A 17,841-nucleotide genomic window follows, 5' to 3' on the forward strand; every position below is an offset into this window, starting at 1 on the left:
TGAGACAGATAGAGGTTAGTTGACTTGCCCAGGCTCACACAGCTGGTAAGTATCCAAGCCTAGATTTGAACTCAGGTCTTCCTGACTCCAGGACCCGCTCCACCAAGCTGGGAGAGCATTGGTGAATATGCGTAGAATGGGACGAATCATTTAAGAAGAATGATTGCACTGGAAAGAGTGAGTGAATTGAAAGTAGGAACATGAGCCTGTGTGTGTGGAAGAGAGGCTTGATTTGAGGAATTATCAAGGGGTTGAATCTAGGACAAGCGTGACGCTGGAATTCTCCACCTGTTCATGGAGCCTGGAGAGACTGAGTGTGCCATGAAGTAGTACATTAGGGCAACAACAATGAATGGTCAATGATCAGATGAAGACTTGTAAGGTTAAGCAGGGTGGGGCTTTTTTACTGTTTTCTCTTTCAGAACACTTATGTAATCAAGTGCCTTTGATGAGTCTGACCTTTGTTTCTTTGAATAAATCTGGAGTCTTTGATGACCTGTTTACCACAAGGGAAAGCCTAGTTTGCATGGGTTTGAGTCATCATCAATGTTTATGATGCCCTTTGACCCCGAACAGGGTATATAAACTCAAAGGTTAGCATTTCGTTTGGGACTCTCACTCACTGGAAGAGTGCTGGTGTGGAGACTCTGGGTAACCACTGGAGCCCCCCCGCATTGAATAAAACCCAGATGTCGGTGCTTCTCTCTCTTGTAATTGTATGTATGGATAGAAGCCTATCTAATGATTTGTGTTTGCTCTGTTGATATTGTCTCTGTTTGTAATTTCTATCTGTATTTGCTCCAAAGTTCAGGGTGCTGGCTTTTCCCCCTGAACTAAGTGAATTATATCTGTATGTTTGATTGAAGTGAGGCTGTTAATTCCTTAAAGTTGCTTTCCTTAGACAAGCAGGTCAAAGAACTTGTGCTGGCAGCTCTTGCTGCTGGTCCTGTTGGGCCTTACACCCCTATAGCAGCTGCTAGCCACATTGTTGTTACAAGACTAGTATCATTTATCTGAAACAGCATTTTCTGAGTTCCCTCTACCTTCTGCATAAGAAAGGAAGGCACTGAAGAAGACACAAGGAGATCTAGAGCTCAGGGCATGAAGGTGATATGAACAGATCAGTGACATGAGATCTTCATAAAAATTCCTACTTTGTCTATTACCAGTTTCACACAATCACTAATTGCATTTTGCAAGCTCTGGGTCTGCTTACATTCCCAAGCTCTTTTTTTTTTCCCATGCAGAAACTACTACTAGAAATTCAGAATTGTGCCATTAAGATATATCGTGTCTGACAGGGCTTTTTCATCTGTGTTCTTAGAAAGCTAAGATCATTCCAAGGAGAGGGCACTAAGATCAGTGTACACCCAGTTCTAGCTGCCATCTTATCTTATTGGCTACCTATCCAGTCTGAGAACATACACTAACTTCCTCAACTTCAATCTTCACTTTCTCCATTATTTCTAAAATCTAAATCAAAGTTCACTCTGGAGACAAAACCCAACCCCCCAGGAATTCATAATTGGACAGACCCACAAACTGATAGAGATCTATACCCAAACACACAAACCAGCACTTACTCACTCTCTGCTTTCACATAACCATGTTACTCTTGAATTACATATTCTTTCTCATCACACATTCACACTACTATCCACTTTCCCTAGAGGATTTTGTTTTCATTGTCCTCATGTATTTGTCTAGGTTCCATGTACCTAGAAGCTGATTTCCTAATCCTGACTTCTCGCTGATACTAGGATACAATTTGCAACATCAGTCAACAGCAGTCTTCAGTTCAGATACATAGACATTTCCACTTCAAACTTGATGAAATTTACATTCATTCACCTGAGAAGGAAAGGATGAAACATAACACGGAGAGAAAAATAGCAATGCCGTATGCTCCCTGCTTTATGATGGCTCAGATGAGGAACTAAAAATTCTTGGCACCCACTTACTCCACCAGGAGGCTTACCTCATTTCTTCTTGCTCACCACCACCACAGAAGAGAAAGAATTGAGTGCCCCTGTTGCACCCTTTTATATGACTACTCAGTCCTGGCCCAGCAGATAATTAAGAGGATTTTCATCAACCCACAGTGAAATGACAAGAAACAATTCCAGACTACCTACACACGCTCTAAAATAGAAGGCAGTTCCCTCTGCATATGTCTGGATGCATGGTAGCATGGTAGCAAACAGAGCACAGCATGCATGTTCAAAGGGATGAGCCCTTATTGGCCAATGCCCCATTACCTATCTTTTCCTGAATTATTTCTCATTGGCTCCCTTCTACAATGTTTCACTTCTATTTTCTCAATGTATTCTTTTCTTTCTCCATATGCTTTCCCAGTTTTTATCTGCTAGTTTGATTTGTTATAATTCCCATAGAATCCTCTTTTTTTTTTTTGAGGCAATCGGGGTCAAGTGACTTGCCCGAGGTCACACAGCTAGTAAGTGTCTGAGGCCAGATATGAATTCAGGTCCTCTTGATTCCAGGGCTGGTGCTCTATCTAATGTGCCACCTAGCTGCCCCTAATTCCCACAGAATCAAATAATTTTAGAGCAGGAAGAAACCTGAAAGTTCATCTAGTCATTGAACTCTAGAATATTATATTTTTAAGGAATCTTGGAGGTCATCTGGTCTAATATATATATATATATATATATATATATATATATATATATATATATATGTCTACACACGCACACACACACACACACACACACACACACACACATACATCTTCTAATCTACATTCCTGATAAGTAATCAGCCATTTTCCATGTGAAAGCATCCAGCAATGGGGAACTTATTTACCTACTGAGGCAACACATTCAATTTTTTTGTACAGCTCTCATCACCAGGAAGGGCTTCCTTTTATTGAGTCAAAAATCTGCCTTCCCGCAACTTCCATCCATTGGCACTAATTCTTCCTTTTGGGACCAAGCAACTCAAGGGTAATGCTTTTTCTATGTAATCCAAATTCTTCATCTTGTTGATGAGGAAACTGAAGCTTAGAGAATCTAGTGATTTGCCCAAGGTCATACATCAAGGTAATGGTCAGGACGGGATAATAACCCACGTCTCTTCACTCTTAATTCCAATGCTCTTTCCACTACATCTCAGTGCCTTTCTCACCTAATTTACTTGCAGGAACTTATTACATCAGTGTGATACCTATGGTAGAGGAAACATGGTGCAGTGATTAGGGCACAGGGATTGAATTAGGAAAACTCTGGTTAAAATCCCATTTCTGACACTGGGTAGCTGTGGAACCCCGGTAAAGCATTAACATTTTTGTGCCTCAAAAATTCTCTAGAAATTCATACTGTGATAGAGTGGTAAAAGTTAGGGAAAATTAGGTTTCCACAGAAGAGTTAATTAAGGTCCATAGAATAATTAATTAAGTGTCAGCCTGAACAAAGAAGGAGTAAAAATTAACCACGATGAGAGTTCTCAGCCAATCTGAATGAAGTTTGCTGTTTTGAAGAAACCACAGATTCAGGATGTTAGGAAAACTGGTCTAAAATGGACAGATGATGGTCAGGGTTGAAGAGAAAACTGGGTCAAATGGCTACCATGCATGATTAATTGGCTAATTGAATATTACCTTACACACCCACAGGGAGGAGTTTTCCACCATTTTTGAACATGGGGCATATGATGAGGGGAGAGGGACATGCTTACACATATCAAGGAGAGAATATATGAAGAGGTGTATCAGGAAGAGTGGAGCAGACCAGTCCACTCTCCAAGGGGAGGTACCGAATTGATGGTGCATCAATCTGTGTCAGTCTAACAGAATAAAGCTGGTCTCACTCCTGTATTCCCCACTCCATCTTCCTAAAGAAGGGCAGAGTCTGCTCCTGGCCAGGAACATTTACCAATTCCTCTGGATTCTTCAATAAAAATAAATTGCCCTTGATACCTGAATTTCAGTGTCGAGCATATTTCTAACAATACCTATCAGATTGACTAACATGACAAAAAAGGAAAATGATAAATGTTGGAGAAGACGTGGGAAGATTGGAACACTGTTGCATTGTTGGTGGAGTTGTGAACTGATCAAACCATTCTGGAGAGATATGCCCAAAGGGCTATAAAACTCTGCATACCCTTTGATCCAGCAATACCACTTCTAGCTGTGCCCCAAAGAGACCATAGAAATGGGGAAAGGACCCACATATACAAAAATACTTACAGCAACTCTTTTTGTGGTGGCCAGGAATTGGAAGTTGAGGGGATATCCACCAACTGGGGAATGGCTGAACAAGTTATGGTATATGAATGTAATTGAATACTATTGTGCTATAAGAAATGATGAACAGAAAAACCTGGAAAGACTTATATGAACTGATGCTGAGTGAAATGAGCAGAACCAGGAGAACATTGTGCACAGTAACAGCCACATTGTGTGATGACTGACTTTGATAGACTTATCTCTTCTCAGCAATGTAAGAAATCTAAGAAAACTCCAGAAGACTCTATGGAAAATGCTATCCACATCCAGAGAAAGAACTATGGAGTCTGAGTGCAGATGGAAGCATATTATTTGCTCTCCTTTTCTTTTGTTGTTTTGTTTTGTTTATTCTTTCTCTTGGTTGCTCCCATTAGTTTAATTCTTCTTTAAATTATGACTAATGTAAAAATATGTGTAATATGAATGTAGAGCCTATATCAGACTGTATGCCTTCTTGGGGTGGTAGGAGGAGAGAAAGGAGGACAAAATTTAAAACTCAAAATCTTATGGAATTGAATGTTGAAAACTAAAAGTAAATAAATTAATTATTTAAAAAAGAATTCTCTAGGATTTATTGAAGTCATAGATGATTTGAAATCTACTTTGGTGAAGGGAATTCTCATACTAGGAGTTTCCCTATGGTCAGAAAATCTCCTGTCTTTCACATGATGTCCATTAATTGATTCTCTTTTGCATCACCAAAGTACGTGTATTGTCAAAGTAAATTATGAGCTTTTGACCCTCATGGCTATAGTCAAATATAGATTTGGAATACTAAAACTGTGATTTAAATGCCTAAATAGAATTTTCAAGAGTTAATCTTCTAAAAAGGTGATATAAGTCTTTGTAGAGGGTTTGTGAAATGGGAAATCTTATTAGCATGATTTTATCACTTGGGAAAATACAAAAGTAAGAAGGAAAGAAAAAAAGAGGAAATTCTGATTTAGAGTTTCTAATATTGAAAGCTTTAAGAAATTAAAAGGAAAATAAAGTTACTACCATCAAAATTACTTTGAGACATGATCATAGACTCATCTTGTTCTTCTAGTATATTTGTATAAAGAAAATGAGTCAGTCACTGAACATCTTGGAGAGTTTCCTAAATAACTAAGTAATGGAGTATAAAGAAGTTTTCCTAGACAATCAATAACAATGTGTGGAGAAGCTCCTCGATTAACCTGATGAAACTATCCTGTGTTGACCTTTGGATGAAGGTGGCTGATGAACATTAGGGGACTCCCAATGATTGGTGGAGAGGATCAGTTATGACCCCTGTAGCCTAGATAAAAAGCATGCTGGCCCCACTCTAAGTATCTCTAAAGAAAGAACTCAGCTATTGAATTTGCTCCTCACCTTTCCCTTTACACCTCTCGGAGAAGGGAAAGGATTTTTCTCTCCTACCTGCCCCTATTGACAATAGCATCCTGTAACAAAAGTACGTAGCAATATCCAAAGAAAGAGAATCCAGCTGCAAAGCTGAGTAAAGTTGGCAAGAACTTTGATACTACTCAGGAAATGGTAGATCTGAAAGCAAAAACTCCCTTTAGTTCTAGGGCATAGGTCCTATTCTTCTTAAAAGTACATGGTAATTTTAAGGAAGGCTCCATTTATTCCCATGCTTTCTAGTATTTTTAATAGGAATGGCTGTTGTATGTTGCCAAAGGCTTTTTCTGCATCTATTGAGATTATCATTTGGTTTTTGCTAGCTTTTTTGTTGATGTGATCAATTATGCTGATAGTTTTCCTAATATTGAACCAGGCTTTCATTCCTGGAATAAATCCTACCTGGTCATAGTGTATTATTCTTTTTTTTTTTATTTTTAGTTTACAACACCCGGTTCTACATAATTTTGAGATCCAGATTTTCTCCCCTCCCTCCCCCCTCCCTCCCCAAGACAGCATGGAATCTCATATAACTACCATGTATAACTTTGCATTGAATTAATTTATACCATAGTGTATTATTCTCCCGATAAGTTGCTACAATCTTTTTGCTAATATTTTATTTAAAATTTTTGCATTAATATTCATTAGGGAAATGGGTCTATAATTTTCTTTTTCTGTTTTGACTCTTCCTGGTTTAGGTATTAGTACCATATTTGTGTCATAAAAAGAATTTGGTAGGACTCCACCTATTTTCTATACTTCATAGACTATAGAAGAAGGAGTCTTCACCTATTTTTCCAAATAGTCTATGAAGTATGTGAATTAATTGTTCTTTAAATGTTTGATAGAATTCACACGTAAAACCATCTGGCCCTGCGGATTTTTTCCTAGGGAATTCATTGATGACTTTCTTAATTTCTTTTTCTGAGATGGGGTTATTTACGTATTTTAATTCCTCTCCAGTTAACCTGGGCAATTTATATTTTTGTAAATATTCATCCATTTCCCTAAGGTTGTCAAATTTATGGGTATACAATTGGACAAAATAATTCCTAATTATTGTTTTAATTTCTTCTTCATTGGAAGTGAATTCACTCTTTTCATTTTTGATGCTGGTAATTTGGTTTTCTTTTTTTTTTTAATCAAATTGACCAAAGGTTTATCAATTTTATTGTTTTTTTTTCATAAAACCAGCTCTTGGTTTCATTTATTAATTTAATAGTTTTCTTGATTTCAATTTTATTAATCTCTCCTTTGATTTTCAGTATTTCTAATTTGGTATTTAATTGGGGATTTTCAATTTGTTCTTCTTCTAGCTTTTTCAGTTGCATGCCAAATTCATCGATCTCCTTTTAATCTATTTTATTCATGTAAGCATTTAGAGATATAAAACTTCCCCTAAGAACTGCTTTTGCTGCATCCCATAAGTTTTGGTATGTTGTCTCTTGACAAGAGAATTGTCATTCTCTTGAATGAAGTTATTAATTGTTTCTATGATTTGTTCTTTGGCCCACTCATTCTTTAGAATTAGATTATTTGGTTTCCAATTAATTTTTAGTTTATTTTTCCATGGTTCTTTATTACAAATAATTTTTATTGCTATATCCCAAAGAGGTCACACAAATGGGAAAAGGGCCCATATGTACAAAAATATTTATAGTGGCTCTTTTTGTGGTAGCAGAGAATTGGAAATCAAGGGAATGCCCATCAATTGGGGAATGGCTAAAGTAGTTGTGGTATATGAATGTAATGGAATACTATTGTGCTATAAGAGATGGGGAAGACACAGACTTCATAATAACCTGGAAAAACGTATATGATATAATGCTGAGTGAGCGGAGCAGAACCAGGACAACATTATACATAACCACAGATATATGGATTCTGTGATGACTAACCTTGATAGACTTGGCTCTTCTCAGCCATACAAGATTTAAAGACAACTCCAAATGACTCATGATGGAGAGAGCTATCTATATCCAGAGAAAGAACTATGGAGTCTGAATGCAGATTGAGGCAAACTATTTGCTCTCTGTTTTTTTCTTCTTTTGTTTTTTTTCCTCCTCTTTCGTTATTGTTTTTATTTTTTTGGTTTTGTTTCTTTCTCATGATTCATTCCCTTGGTCATAATTTTTCTTACAACTTGACTATTGTGTAAATAAGTTTAATGAGAAGTTATATGTAGAAGATATATCGGATTCCATGCCATCTTGGGGAAGGAGCGGGGAGCGGAAGAAGAAAATCTGGAACTCAATATCATGCAGAACTGAGTGTTGTAAACTAAAAATAAAAAATCTTAATTAAAAAAAAAAGTACATGGTAATAGCCTTGGTCAGGATGTCAGCTGAGGCCAAACATGGAGATGGTAAAGACCAAGACCAAACATCAGCTGGTCCTAGAATATGTTTGTTTGGATTTTTTTAGCTCAAGCAGACATTCACTAAAATGGCCTAGTTAAAAATAAAAGAGAGAATAGAAAAATATCTCTCCAATAAATCTAAGGCAGGTTCTTCCACAAAATATATATAATCAATGGAAAGAATAGTGAATTACCATGTATGAGGAAGCTGCTCAAAGAGAATGCAATGTATGGACAACTAATGATGGGATTTTGACTGTAAGAGCCCCTTGAACCCTCCTTGAATCTTCCCACTTGATGAGGCATTTACCTGAGGCCATAAGCCTTTCAGTATAGCTAGGTCCAAATCTCTAGGTTACTCTTGTTAAACCTGAAAATTTGGTTGAAGGAAACAACAGAGCTAGGTGATAGAAAAATCCATGTTGTTTATTATTTTCCCTTAAAGCATAGCTAGGCTAGCTTACTTGTACGTACAAGGAGTCAGAGCATAGGCTCTGGCTGCCTGAACAAAGGAATGAGAAAACTTATATACGTTATTTTAGCAGAGCTAGCAAGCCTGTATGACCTCATTTTTATGACCCCCATGTATGTTTAACCATGATACAAGAAGAGGATTTTCCTTAATTGAATAGAGTTGTAAAGGATGTTGACAAAAGTCAGTTGAAACTACAGCCCAGCGTCTCTGTGTCTCATTACATTCCATAACATAGTATATACCTGTAGAATATTAAGCAAGGTAATCTCTCTTGGGGTTAGGGTAATGTCCTTATGTCAGTCTAATCTGGCCTTGTTGACAGAGGTAAGGGTATTTCCTGAGCAAACTTTTAGAGAGAACAAAGAAGCCCAGGTCCTGGATCTTCATCCAATTACTCATTAATTCAGGCTCTGGGTCTGGTTGAAATTAGAAATGATATAAAATAGTATAATATTTTCCACACTCTTAACCTAGCCTAGCCTTCCATGGACCATCTACTTCCCACCCTAGATCCTATCAAAATGTCTATGCCCAAATCTGTTACCCTTAAACTAGACTAGCCCTACATTGTCTGTTATCTCCAGGTATTCTCACCCTTAATCCCATTTTCTTGGTTCCTGGAATCTGACCTCACCCCAGTCCCAAGCTCTTCTTTAAACTCCTCCTCAAGTCCCTCCCTAAACCCCTCCTCCCATCACCCCAGGACCACCCTAGATCCCTCCCACAATCTTTCTGTATGTAAGTTTCATCTTGCCTCCATGAAGGTGTTCAGATTCAATCTACCTCAGATTGCCCATTATGGCGATTCTGTATTAAACTTTGTTCGCCTTTGGCTGTGAGAAGGCTTGAGTCAAATTCATTTGAGCAGGACCCAGTGTGTTCGTATTTTGGGGTCTCAAGCAGCCCTAAAGACATATGGTTCCTTGACCTCATCACTAACACCTCTGGTACAATTGGATGTCCTATGTCTTCTCCTGATGTCACATCTGCTGCTTTTTGTAGGTCACAGCCCCTCAGCTGAGCAAGTCAATCTGCTGAAGTCCCTTGAGCCTGCTCCTGAATGGGTATGGTTAAGATGCTTCACTGTGGATTCCATTATCTCCAGCTCCAGGCTTATCTGTAATCCTTTTATAAGGTATTATTATGCACCTCCTAAGGACAATACTAATGTCTTCAAGATATAGTCTCTGTGCTCGTGGAGGGCAGGGTGGATAATTCTTAAACAAATAACTATAGTACAAAATAGAACATGGTAAGTGCATGAGAGAGATACAAATATAATACTATGCAGGGTTCAAGAGAGAAAAGACCTTTTCTGATGGGAGGTGGGAGGCTTTTGAGCTGGGTGGAGTTTCAAGAGGAAGAGCTGCAGTTACATTCTAAGTTTAGGGAATGGTGTATTCCAGTGAGTGTTGATCCCTTCCAAGTTGTGATCTGATGAATCTATATGTTTATTCCAAAGATGCTGCCAATATTCAAAATACTTTTAGAATTTGTCTTTGGGAATCAACTTTAGGCCAAGTTTGTGGGTCACACAAGCATATCAATCTCATTCCTTTAGAGCAAGAGCTGGCAAACAACTATTTATGGGGCAAATACAGCCCGAGGCTTGTTTTTGCACGGTCTAACGAGCTAAGAATGGTCTTTACATAATGTCCAAAAACCCCTGGAGGGCTGGATTTGGCCCATTGGCTGTAGTTTGCTGCACCCCTGCTTCAGAGTCAGACTTAGGTTTGTTGTGGTTGTTTTAAACAACAGCATTCCCTAGCTAAATCACCCACCACATTTAACAGATTTGGCTTCTAATTACTTATGACCCTTTACAGCAATCAAATAAACTTTGGAAGGAGGAAGGCTTGCCACTATGGAGAAGATTCTAAGGCGTCTGCATCAGGCTTCAAAGATAATTCCAAAGAAAGACCTATCATCGACTCAAGACTTTCAGTATCATCTAGTCCAACTATCACCTTTAACAGAAGAAAGTGAGGAAAATCCAAGGTTCTAACTAGAGAATGGCAAATCTGGAACAAGAACCCAGCTTCCTGACTCCTCAGGCCATGCCAATGCCCTTTCCACCAGGGTTTGCCATTCCACTTGGTCCATACTCTATGCCAGGGTTTCTTAACCTCTTTTGTGTCATGGACTTCTTTGGTTGTCTGGTGGAGCCAAGAAACTTCTCAGAATCATGCAGAAAGTAAAATAAATTGGATTATTAAGGAAACCAATTACCTTAAAATGCAGTTATCAATATATATTTTTTTAAAAAACAGGCTCATAGACCATGAGAAACCACAGAAACTCTGTTCTATACACACCTGTAGCCAAGCTGCTTCTCTTGTAAGCAGAGTCTGAGGCTGTCATGAAAAAAATGTTTATTCGACAATGTACGTGCATGTACAAAGCAAATACTAGCAAATGCAAAACTGGCTAAGTTAGGGGGTCTTGAGGGCAAACAGATGAAAGATTTCTTTTGAAAGGAAACTATTTTATTTGATTTCAAGTTATATTATCACCTATAGTGGAAACCACTGGGATACTAATCAAAATGTAACCAGATATGAACAGGGGCAAGGCTATAACCTGGGGGTGCTTTGGAGAGATTGTATGGCAGTGTGATGGATAAGGTGCTAGATTTGGGGCCAGGATGATCTGAGTTCAAAAGCTGCCTCTGCTCTTGTCAGTTGCTGTCCATAGACCAATTACTAGACCTCTCTGAATTTCAGGAACTTCTTCACTACTCTAAGGTACTCGTGGATTGAACCACTTTCTTCCACTAATCCTATCTTTAGATTTGGCAGGCCAGGGCATGAAGCTGTTTTAAATAAGAATCTGCCCAATGTTCATTTCTGTAGCTGGGTGATGATGGTACTGATATTCAGGCTTGATACCCATCTATATTCCTCCATTCACATTTCTCCTTCTACTGCAGAATAATTTATTATTACAACTCACTAAAAAGAGCTTTGTATTGAAGTAACACCTCCCCCATTACTTCTTCCACCCTCATTCCCACAACCTCCCAGTCAGACAATATATCTCTTACATCTATTTGCTGTTAAATAATTAAGTCAAAGTACAAGCTCATTTGTGGTGCTTGGAAGAGTCTCAGGGACGAATGGTTTCAATACAATCAAAAGTGTTGGCTGCCTTCTCTGAGTCTATTCCCAACCAAGAAAGTGAATTTGCCTCAGCTAAAAGACCTCCAGGTGTTATTCACTATAAATAGAAACAGAGTCCAGTCGCAATGGGGTGCTGTAGAAAGACACTGTGATTGTAAGGCAGGGTGACCGTTTTGAGCTTTCATGTCCTCATCCATAAAATAATAATAAAATGGGAAATAATGGATGCCTGATCTGGCTACTTTTAGCGTTGTCGTATATATCAAATGAGAGAATATCTAAGAGGCAGGCACTTTATAGCCATAATGTACTAAATCATATGAGCTGCAAGTACTGCAAATCCTTCCCTAAGGAGAAAGGCAGCAGGATTTGGTGGAAAGACTATTGGCACTGGAATTAGAGGAACCAAGTTCAAAATTTGCTTCTGTAACTAATTACCTGTGCAACATTGGGCAACTCATTTAACCTCTCTGAGCCTCAGTTTCTCCGTCTGTAAAAAGAGAAGGTTGAATTAGATGCCCTTCCATTTGTAGATCTCTGATTAGTAATGCTAGCCAAGAATGGGAAAATAACTTAGTTATTAGAAAGACTCAGGCACCAAAGAATTTTCTGTCTGGGTTCAATCAATTGTAATATTCGAAAACTAGAACCCATCCCTCAAGGGAGCCTCTCTGAACAAAGAAAGGAAATAAGAGGACAGTGGCACCCACTGCCACAACTCCCTAGGAATGAATTTAATCTTTTCTCCCTATGACCTTTATCTCTGTCACCCAGTCTACCAGCCCTAAGCCAGGAAACTGGATCGCTTCCATTTGAATTGTCTTAGGAAGATTCTGAAGATCACCTGGCAGGATAAGGTACCAGACACTGAGGTCCTTACTCGAACTAAAGTGCCAACCATTCAAACTCTGCTTCAGAGAGTACAACTCTGATGGGCTGGCTACATTGTTCAAATGCAAAACGTACCCTTGCCAAAAAGACTGTTTTGTGGAGAACTCACACAGGGCAAGAAAAAGCGATACAAGGACACTCTCAAGGTGTCTCTTAAGAACTTTGGAATTGACTGTGTGACATGGGAGACACTGGCACAGGACCATTCAGCACGGCATGCCCACATCAGGGAAGGTGCTGTGCTCTACGAGCAAAGCAGAATTGAAACAGCTCAAAGGAAATGCAGGATGCACAGATTTAGAGTATCTACCCCAAATGTTCACCCAGACTATTTGTAGCTAACCTGTGGTAGAGCATTCCAAGCTTGTATCGGTCGGATCAGCCACAGTCGACACATTGAAACTTGACTCTAGCGTAGTGATGTCATTTTGGTCCTCTTCAAGAAGGAAGTACCACAAACAAACAACCATCTCTGTCACCACATAGGTCGCCAAATCCCCTCTACCTCCTCAATACTAGCAAGAACACCTTTGAATATGACATCTTTCTCAGTTCTTTAAATGTTTCCTACTTCCTCCAAGGATTCCATAGTCCTTCTCCCCCTCTTCTTCAGGAACAGTCATTCACAAACAGTGTAGTTCTTACATTGAGCTGAGCTACTGATTGACACACCGAGCCTTGGACTGGAGATACTCTCTGATATTTTTCCTCAGAGCAGTGCCCTTCCCCCACTGCCAGAAGGAAGGAACCTCTAGCTTTAAAAGGGATTGACTGCAGCGTCATAATGAACCTTAGAGCTACATGCTTGCTTGAACTCTCTGACCAAAATATATTTCAAGGCATGGCTAGGCTATTTTTAAAGAGGAAGATGCCGCAGAATACCTTAGTTTTATTGTTTAATTCTTGTCCCCCAGGGCTTATTTCACAAGTTGTACTTTATTGCCAGTTTGAGCTGTAGTCTCCTCCCCCATGGGCTTCACTCCATGGAGCTCAGTATGATAGTAAGTGAACTAATAGGAAAAGAAATGGTCATTTCCATCTTTATAATCTAATTAAATGAAATCTCAGAAAGAGATTGCTTAAAGAGATGGCTTTATTTTGCCAAGTATCTTTAAATAGATGTTTGAGCTGGAAGGGATCTCAGAGTTCTTCTGGCCCATCCTGCTCATCTTACAGAGTGGAGAAAATGGATATTCAAAGGAGTGAAGTGATTTAATTGAGTCCATAGAGACAATAATCTAAGGACTTTTCCGCAACTTTGCAGGAAATTCAGAAACAACCAGTTGAGGGGGAAAAGACTCTCCTTTTCTGAATTTACAATTAAGCAAACGTAAAATGGTTTGCAAAAGTTAATGGATTGATTCAGAGAGCAAACAATAAGATAGATTTCTGACACATCAATGAAGTATTTTCCCAAGTATATTGTGTTCTAGAAAAGCTTCTATAGCTTATTCATTTAAAGGAAGAGAGTATTATAATGTCAGCATCTATAATTGAACACACAAATAGAAGCTGGCAGCAGAGAAAAGAAATTAACATCAATCCTTTGTTAAGATGGAAGATGATATGGTATAGTGGAATTAGTGTTGGGGGTAGAATCTGAGGACCTGGGTTCAAATCCCAGCTGGGCTACTTGGTAGTAGTTACTACTCTTTCCTATTATCATAGGCTAGGATTTGACTTTGCAAACCCCTAGCTTTCTTGTTCAGAGCAGCTAGGTGATGCAATGAATAGAGTGCCAGGCCTGGAGTCAGGAAGACTATCTTCCTGAATCTAAATCTTGCCTCAGACACATATAGCTGTGTGACCTTGGGCAAGTCACTTAACTCTGTTTGCCTCAGTTTCCTCATCTGTAAAATGAACTGGAGAAAGAAATGGTAAACCATTCTGGTATCTTTGCCAAGAAAATTCCAGAGTGGGACAGGACCAAATAGTAAGAAGCTCTCTCTTCAATACTCTCCTACTTATTTTCAGCATTTCTCCATTGCTATGACCCAGTGCCCTCTCTACCCAAGGTCCCCCCACCCCCAGCATCCCTCTAAAGAGTCATGGTTTCATTTAGATGGCTATTATCCCCACTGATTTGGGTTGTAACCCCTAACCTAATCTATTAGCTTGTGACCCAATGTATTAGCTTCTTTCATGAGCATCTCTGAGTCTCCTCTCCCTGCCAAGAATCATTATCTGGTGGCCAGGCTAATGAGTTTCCCTAAACTTAGTCAGGCTGATCTGTGTACATTACTAGATCCCGACTTGAACCCTTCCAGTTTTATATGACTTGGCAAAGCTTGTAGTTCACTGGCATAGCCTTTAACAAGCCAAAGCCAGCATCACAAAAATAAGGCAACCCAGTAGAACTTTTTGTTTTATTAAAGAAACAATTTAATTTTTTAATCAATTTTTTAAAAAAACTACAAGAACTAATTTTCTTTCCTTCTCATCTCCTTCCAACTGAAAAAAAAAGGAAAAACAATCTTTGTAACAAATATGCATTGTCAACAAAACAAAATTTTCAACAAAACAAAACAAATTCTCTTATTAGCTATGACCAAAAATATGTATCTCATTCTGCATGTTAATCTATCACCTCTCTGTCAGGAAGCAAGTAGTATTGTTCAAATTAAATTTTATTTCTTTCAATCAAAAATCTACTTTCTCTTTCTCCTACTTCATCTCCTCAATTAAGAATGAAAGAAAAAAAGAAAAACAATCTCTTCTCGTTACAAACATTTATAGTCAAACAAAACAGATTTCTGTATTAAATATATGTACATATGTTTGATATATATGTTTTATGTATATATTTGTATATATGTATATATGTCTCATTTTGTACTTCAAGTTAATCACCTCTCTATCAGGAAGTAGGCAGTAATATGCTTCATCATTAGTGCTCTGGAATCATTACACCAATCAGAGTTCCTAAGTCTTTCAAAATTGTCTTTATAATATTGTTGACATTATGTAAATTGCTCTGGTTCTATTCACTTCATTCTGTATCAGTTCATACAAATCTTCCCAGTTTCTCTGAAACCATCTGCTTTATCACTTCTTACAGCCCAATAGTATTTCATTACATTTATACATCATAAATTGTTTAGCCATTCCCCGATTGATGGACACCCTCTCAGATTCTCATTCTTTGCCACCTCAAAGACAGCTGTATTTTTGTACATCCTTAGAATTCGTTTTGCTTAGAATCCCTCCTTTAATGTATCCTCACTGTAATATCTCATACTCCCTTCTCCTCATTCCCTCCTATTTCCCTGTTAAATGAAACGTATTTCTGTATGCAACTGTGTGTATGTGTATTCTTCCCTTCTTTGGGTGGGTAGCGTTCTTCATTTGGGATACTGTAGAGAAAATTCCTGTACAGATGCAGCTTGGCCTAAGAGAGTGTGTGATACCCCTTCTAATGCTTGGATCCTGCAAACTTGTGAATTGTGTGGTCCAGGTCTCTGTGGCAAGACAGTGTCACAATGATATTACACTATTGACCTAGCCTGAGCCCTGTAGTTTGATAGCTCTGTCTCTGACTCTGGTTTGGACTGTGTCCAGGAGTCCAGGGAAAAGCAGGGTCTATCCCAAACTTCTAAACTCAGAATTACAGAATTTCAAGAGAACTTGGTGGCCTTATTTTAATAAAATTATTATTATTTATTATAAATTTTATCTGAAAAAGAATTCTCTTTACAACATACTTGACAATTGGTTATCCACCCTTTGCCTGAAGACTTTCAGTGAGAGAGACTTTATGACCCAGGTGGCCCACTTTACTAAGTTACTTCGAGTTACATCAAGTTTAAATGAAGTGGAAAGTCTCTTTCCACTTCTACTACTCATTCCTAGCTCTGCCTTCTGGGATTTAGGAGAATAGGTCTGATCCTTAATAACAATAATAATAATAAAGGTGAAAGCTCACACACACACACACATACACGCACGCGCGCGCACACACACACACACACACACACACATACTGAGTGACAGCTCTTCAAACAGTTGAAAGCATCCCCTCTCGAGTTTCATTAGCCTTTGAATCATGATGTTTTCTATAACTGTAATAACAAGAGAAGCTCCTTTGTTTTCCCCTTTAGAATTTGCCGTATTAATGAACGAGGAGGTACAACAGATTTCATGGTCCCCAAAGATTATGCTAGTAGACCATTATACTGTAGTTGGGCTTTGCTTGGTGAGTGTAAACCAAAAATGCTCAGTGAATGCATTTATAGTTACACAGCTCTAGTGGGTTCTAAGAGGCCACAATATAAAGGTATGTGTAAAAGCTTGCTAAATCCTGCAAGAAGCCTATAGCATTCTAGACATCTAACATCCCATCCACTTGATTCAGGTTGGCTTTGGTTAATATTTATAGAGTGGGGTCGGTAGGTGATGCAGTGGATTGAGTACCAGGCCTGGAGTCAGGAGGGCCTAAGTTCAAATCTGGCCTTAGACATTTGACACTGGCTATGTGACCTTGGACAAGTCACTTGAACCTGATCGCCTCAACAAAAAATAATAAATGTAGAGAGTTTCCAGGAAGGACGCAATCCCTGCCAAGTAATAACAATGATAATGATGACACATATTTATATAGTGCATTAAGGTTGGCAAAGCACTTACCCTGGGATGATCCTATGAGCTGCCTTCAATTCACTTTTTGCTATGTGTTCCATGTCTACTAGCATAATCTTTGGGGACACTATGACTCTTCTCTTATGAGGTGAGCAGAAGCTGAAGGGAAAATCAAAGGAGACTCTATCAACACTAAGGGCAGTTATTGCCAAGGTATCCATGGGCTGGACTAAAAGGTATCCCTTGAAGACAAAGATTCTTAATCTTTTTGTAGCTTATGGATCCCTTTGGCATTCTGGGGAAAACCTATAGATCCCTTCTCAGTCTAATGTTCTTAAGTTCATAAAATAAAACACAAAAGATGGCAAATAGAACTAATTATACTGAAATAACAATTGTAAAAATATATTTTTAAAATAAGTTTGCAGATCCAATGCCCATACATGCAGGAAGGACTCTCTTTCAAGTCCTGATTGCCTCTGAGCATGCTACAATCTGAACTCCTGGCTGTGTTCTGGATTTCTTTCCTTGGATCTTTCCCCTTGGTTTTGATGTCCTACAAAAGTTCTCTGCTCTTGGGGAGATTCTGGTACTCCTAGTTCTCGGAAGCAGCTTCCCTGCCCCTGTAGGCAAAATGGACTAGATTGGTTTTCTACTGCCCTCTGCTGACTCTCACAAAAACTACTGCCTACCTGACTACTTTCGTTGGCATCTTTCAAATGATGACATTGGCAGGGAGTAACATGCAGCAGCAGACAATAGTTTGCAACAAATATCTGTTGGAATCCAG

This window comes from Trichosurus vulpecula, chromosome 8 (assembly GCF_011100635.1).
Source record: "Trichosurus vulpecula isolate mTriVul1 chromosome 8, mTriVul1.pri, whole genome shotgun sequence".
NCBI classification, from domain to species: domain Eukaryota; kingdom Metazoa; phylum Chordata; class Mammalia; order Diprotodontia; family Phalangeridae; genus Trichosurus; species Trichosurus vulpecula.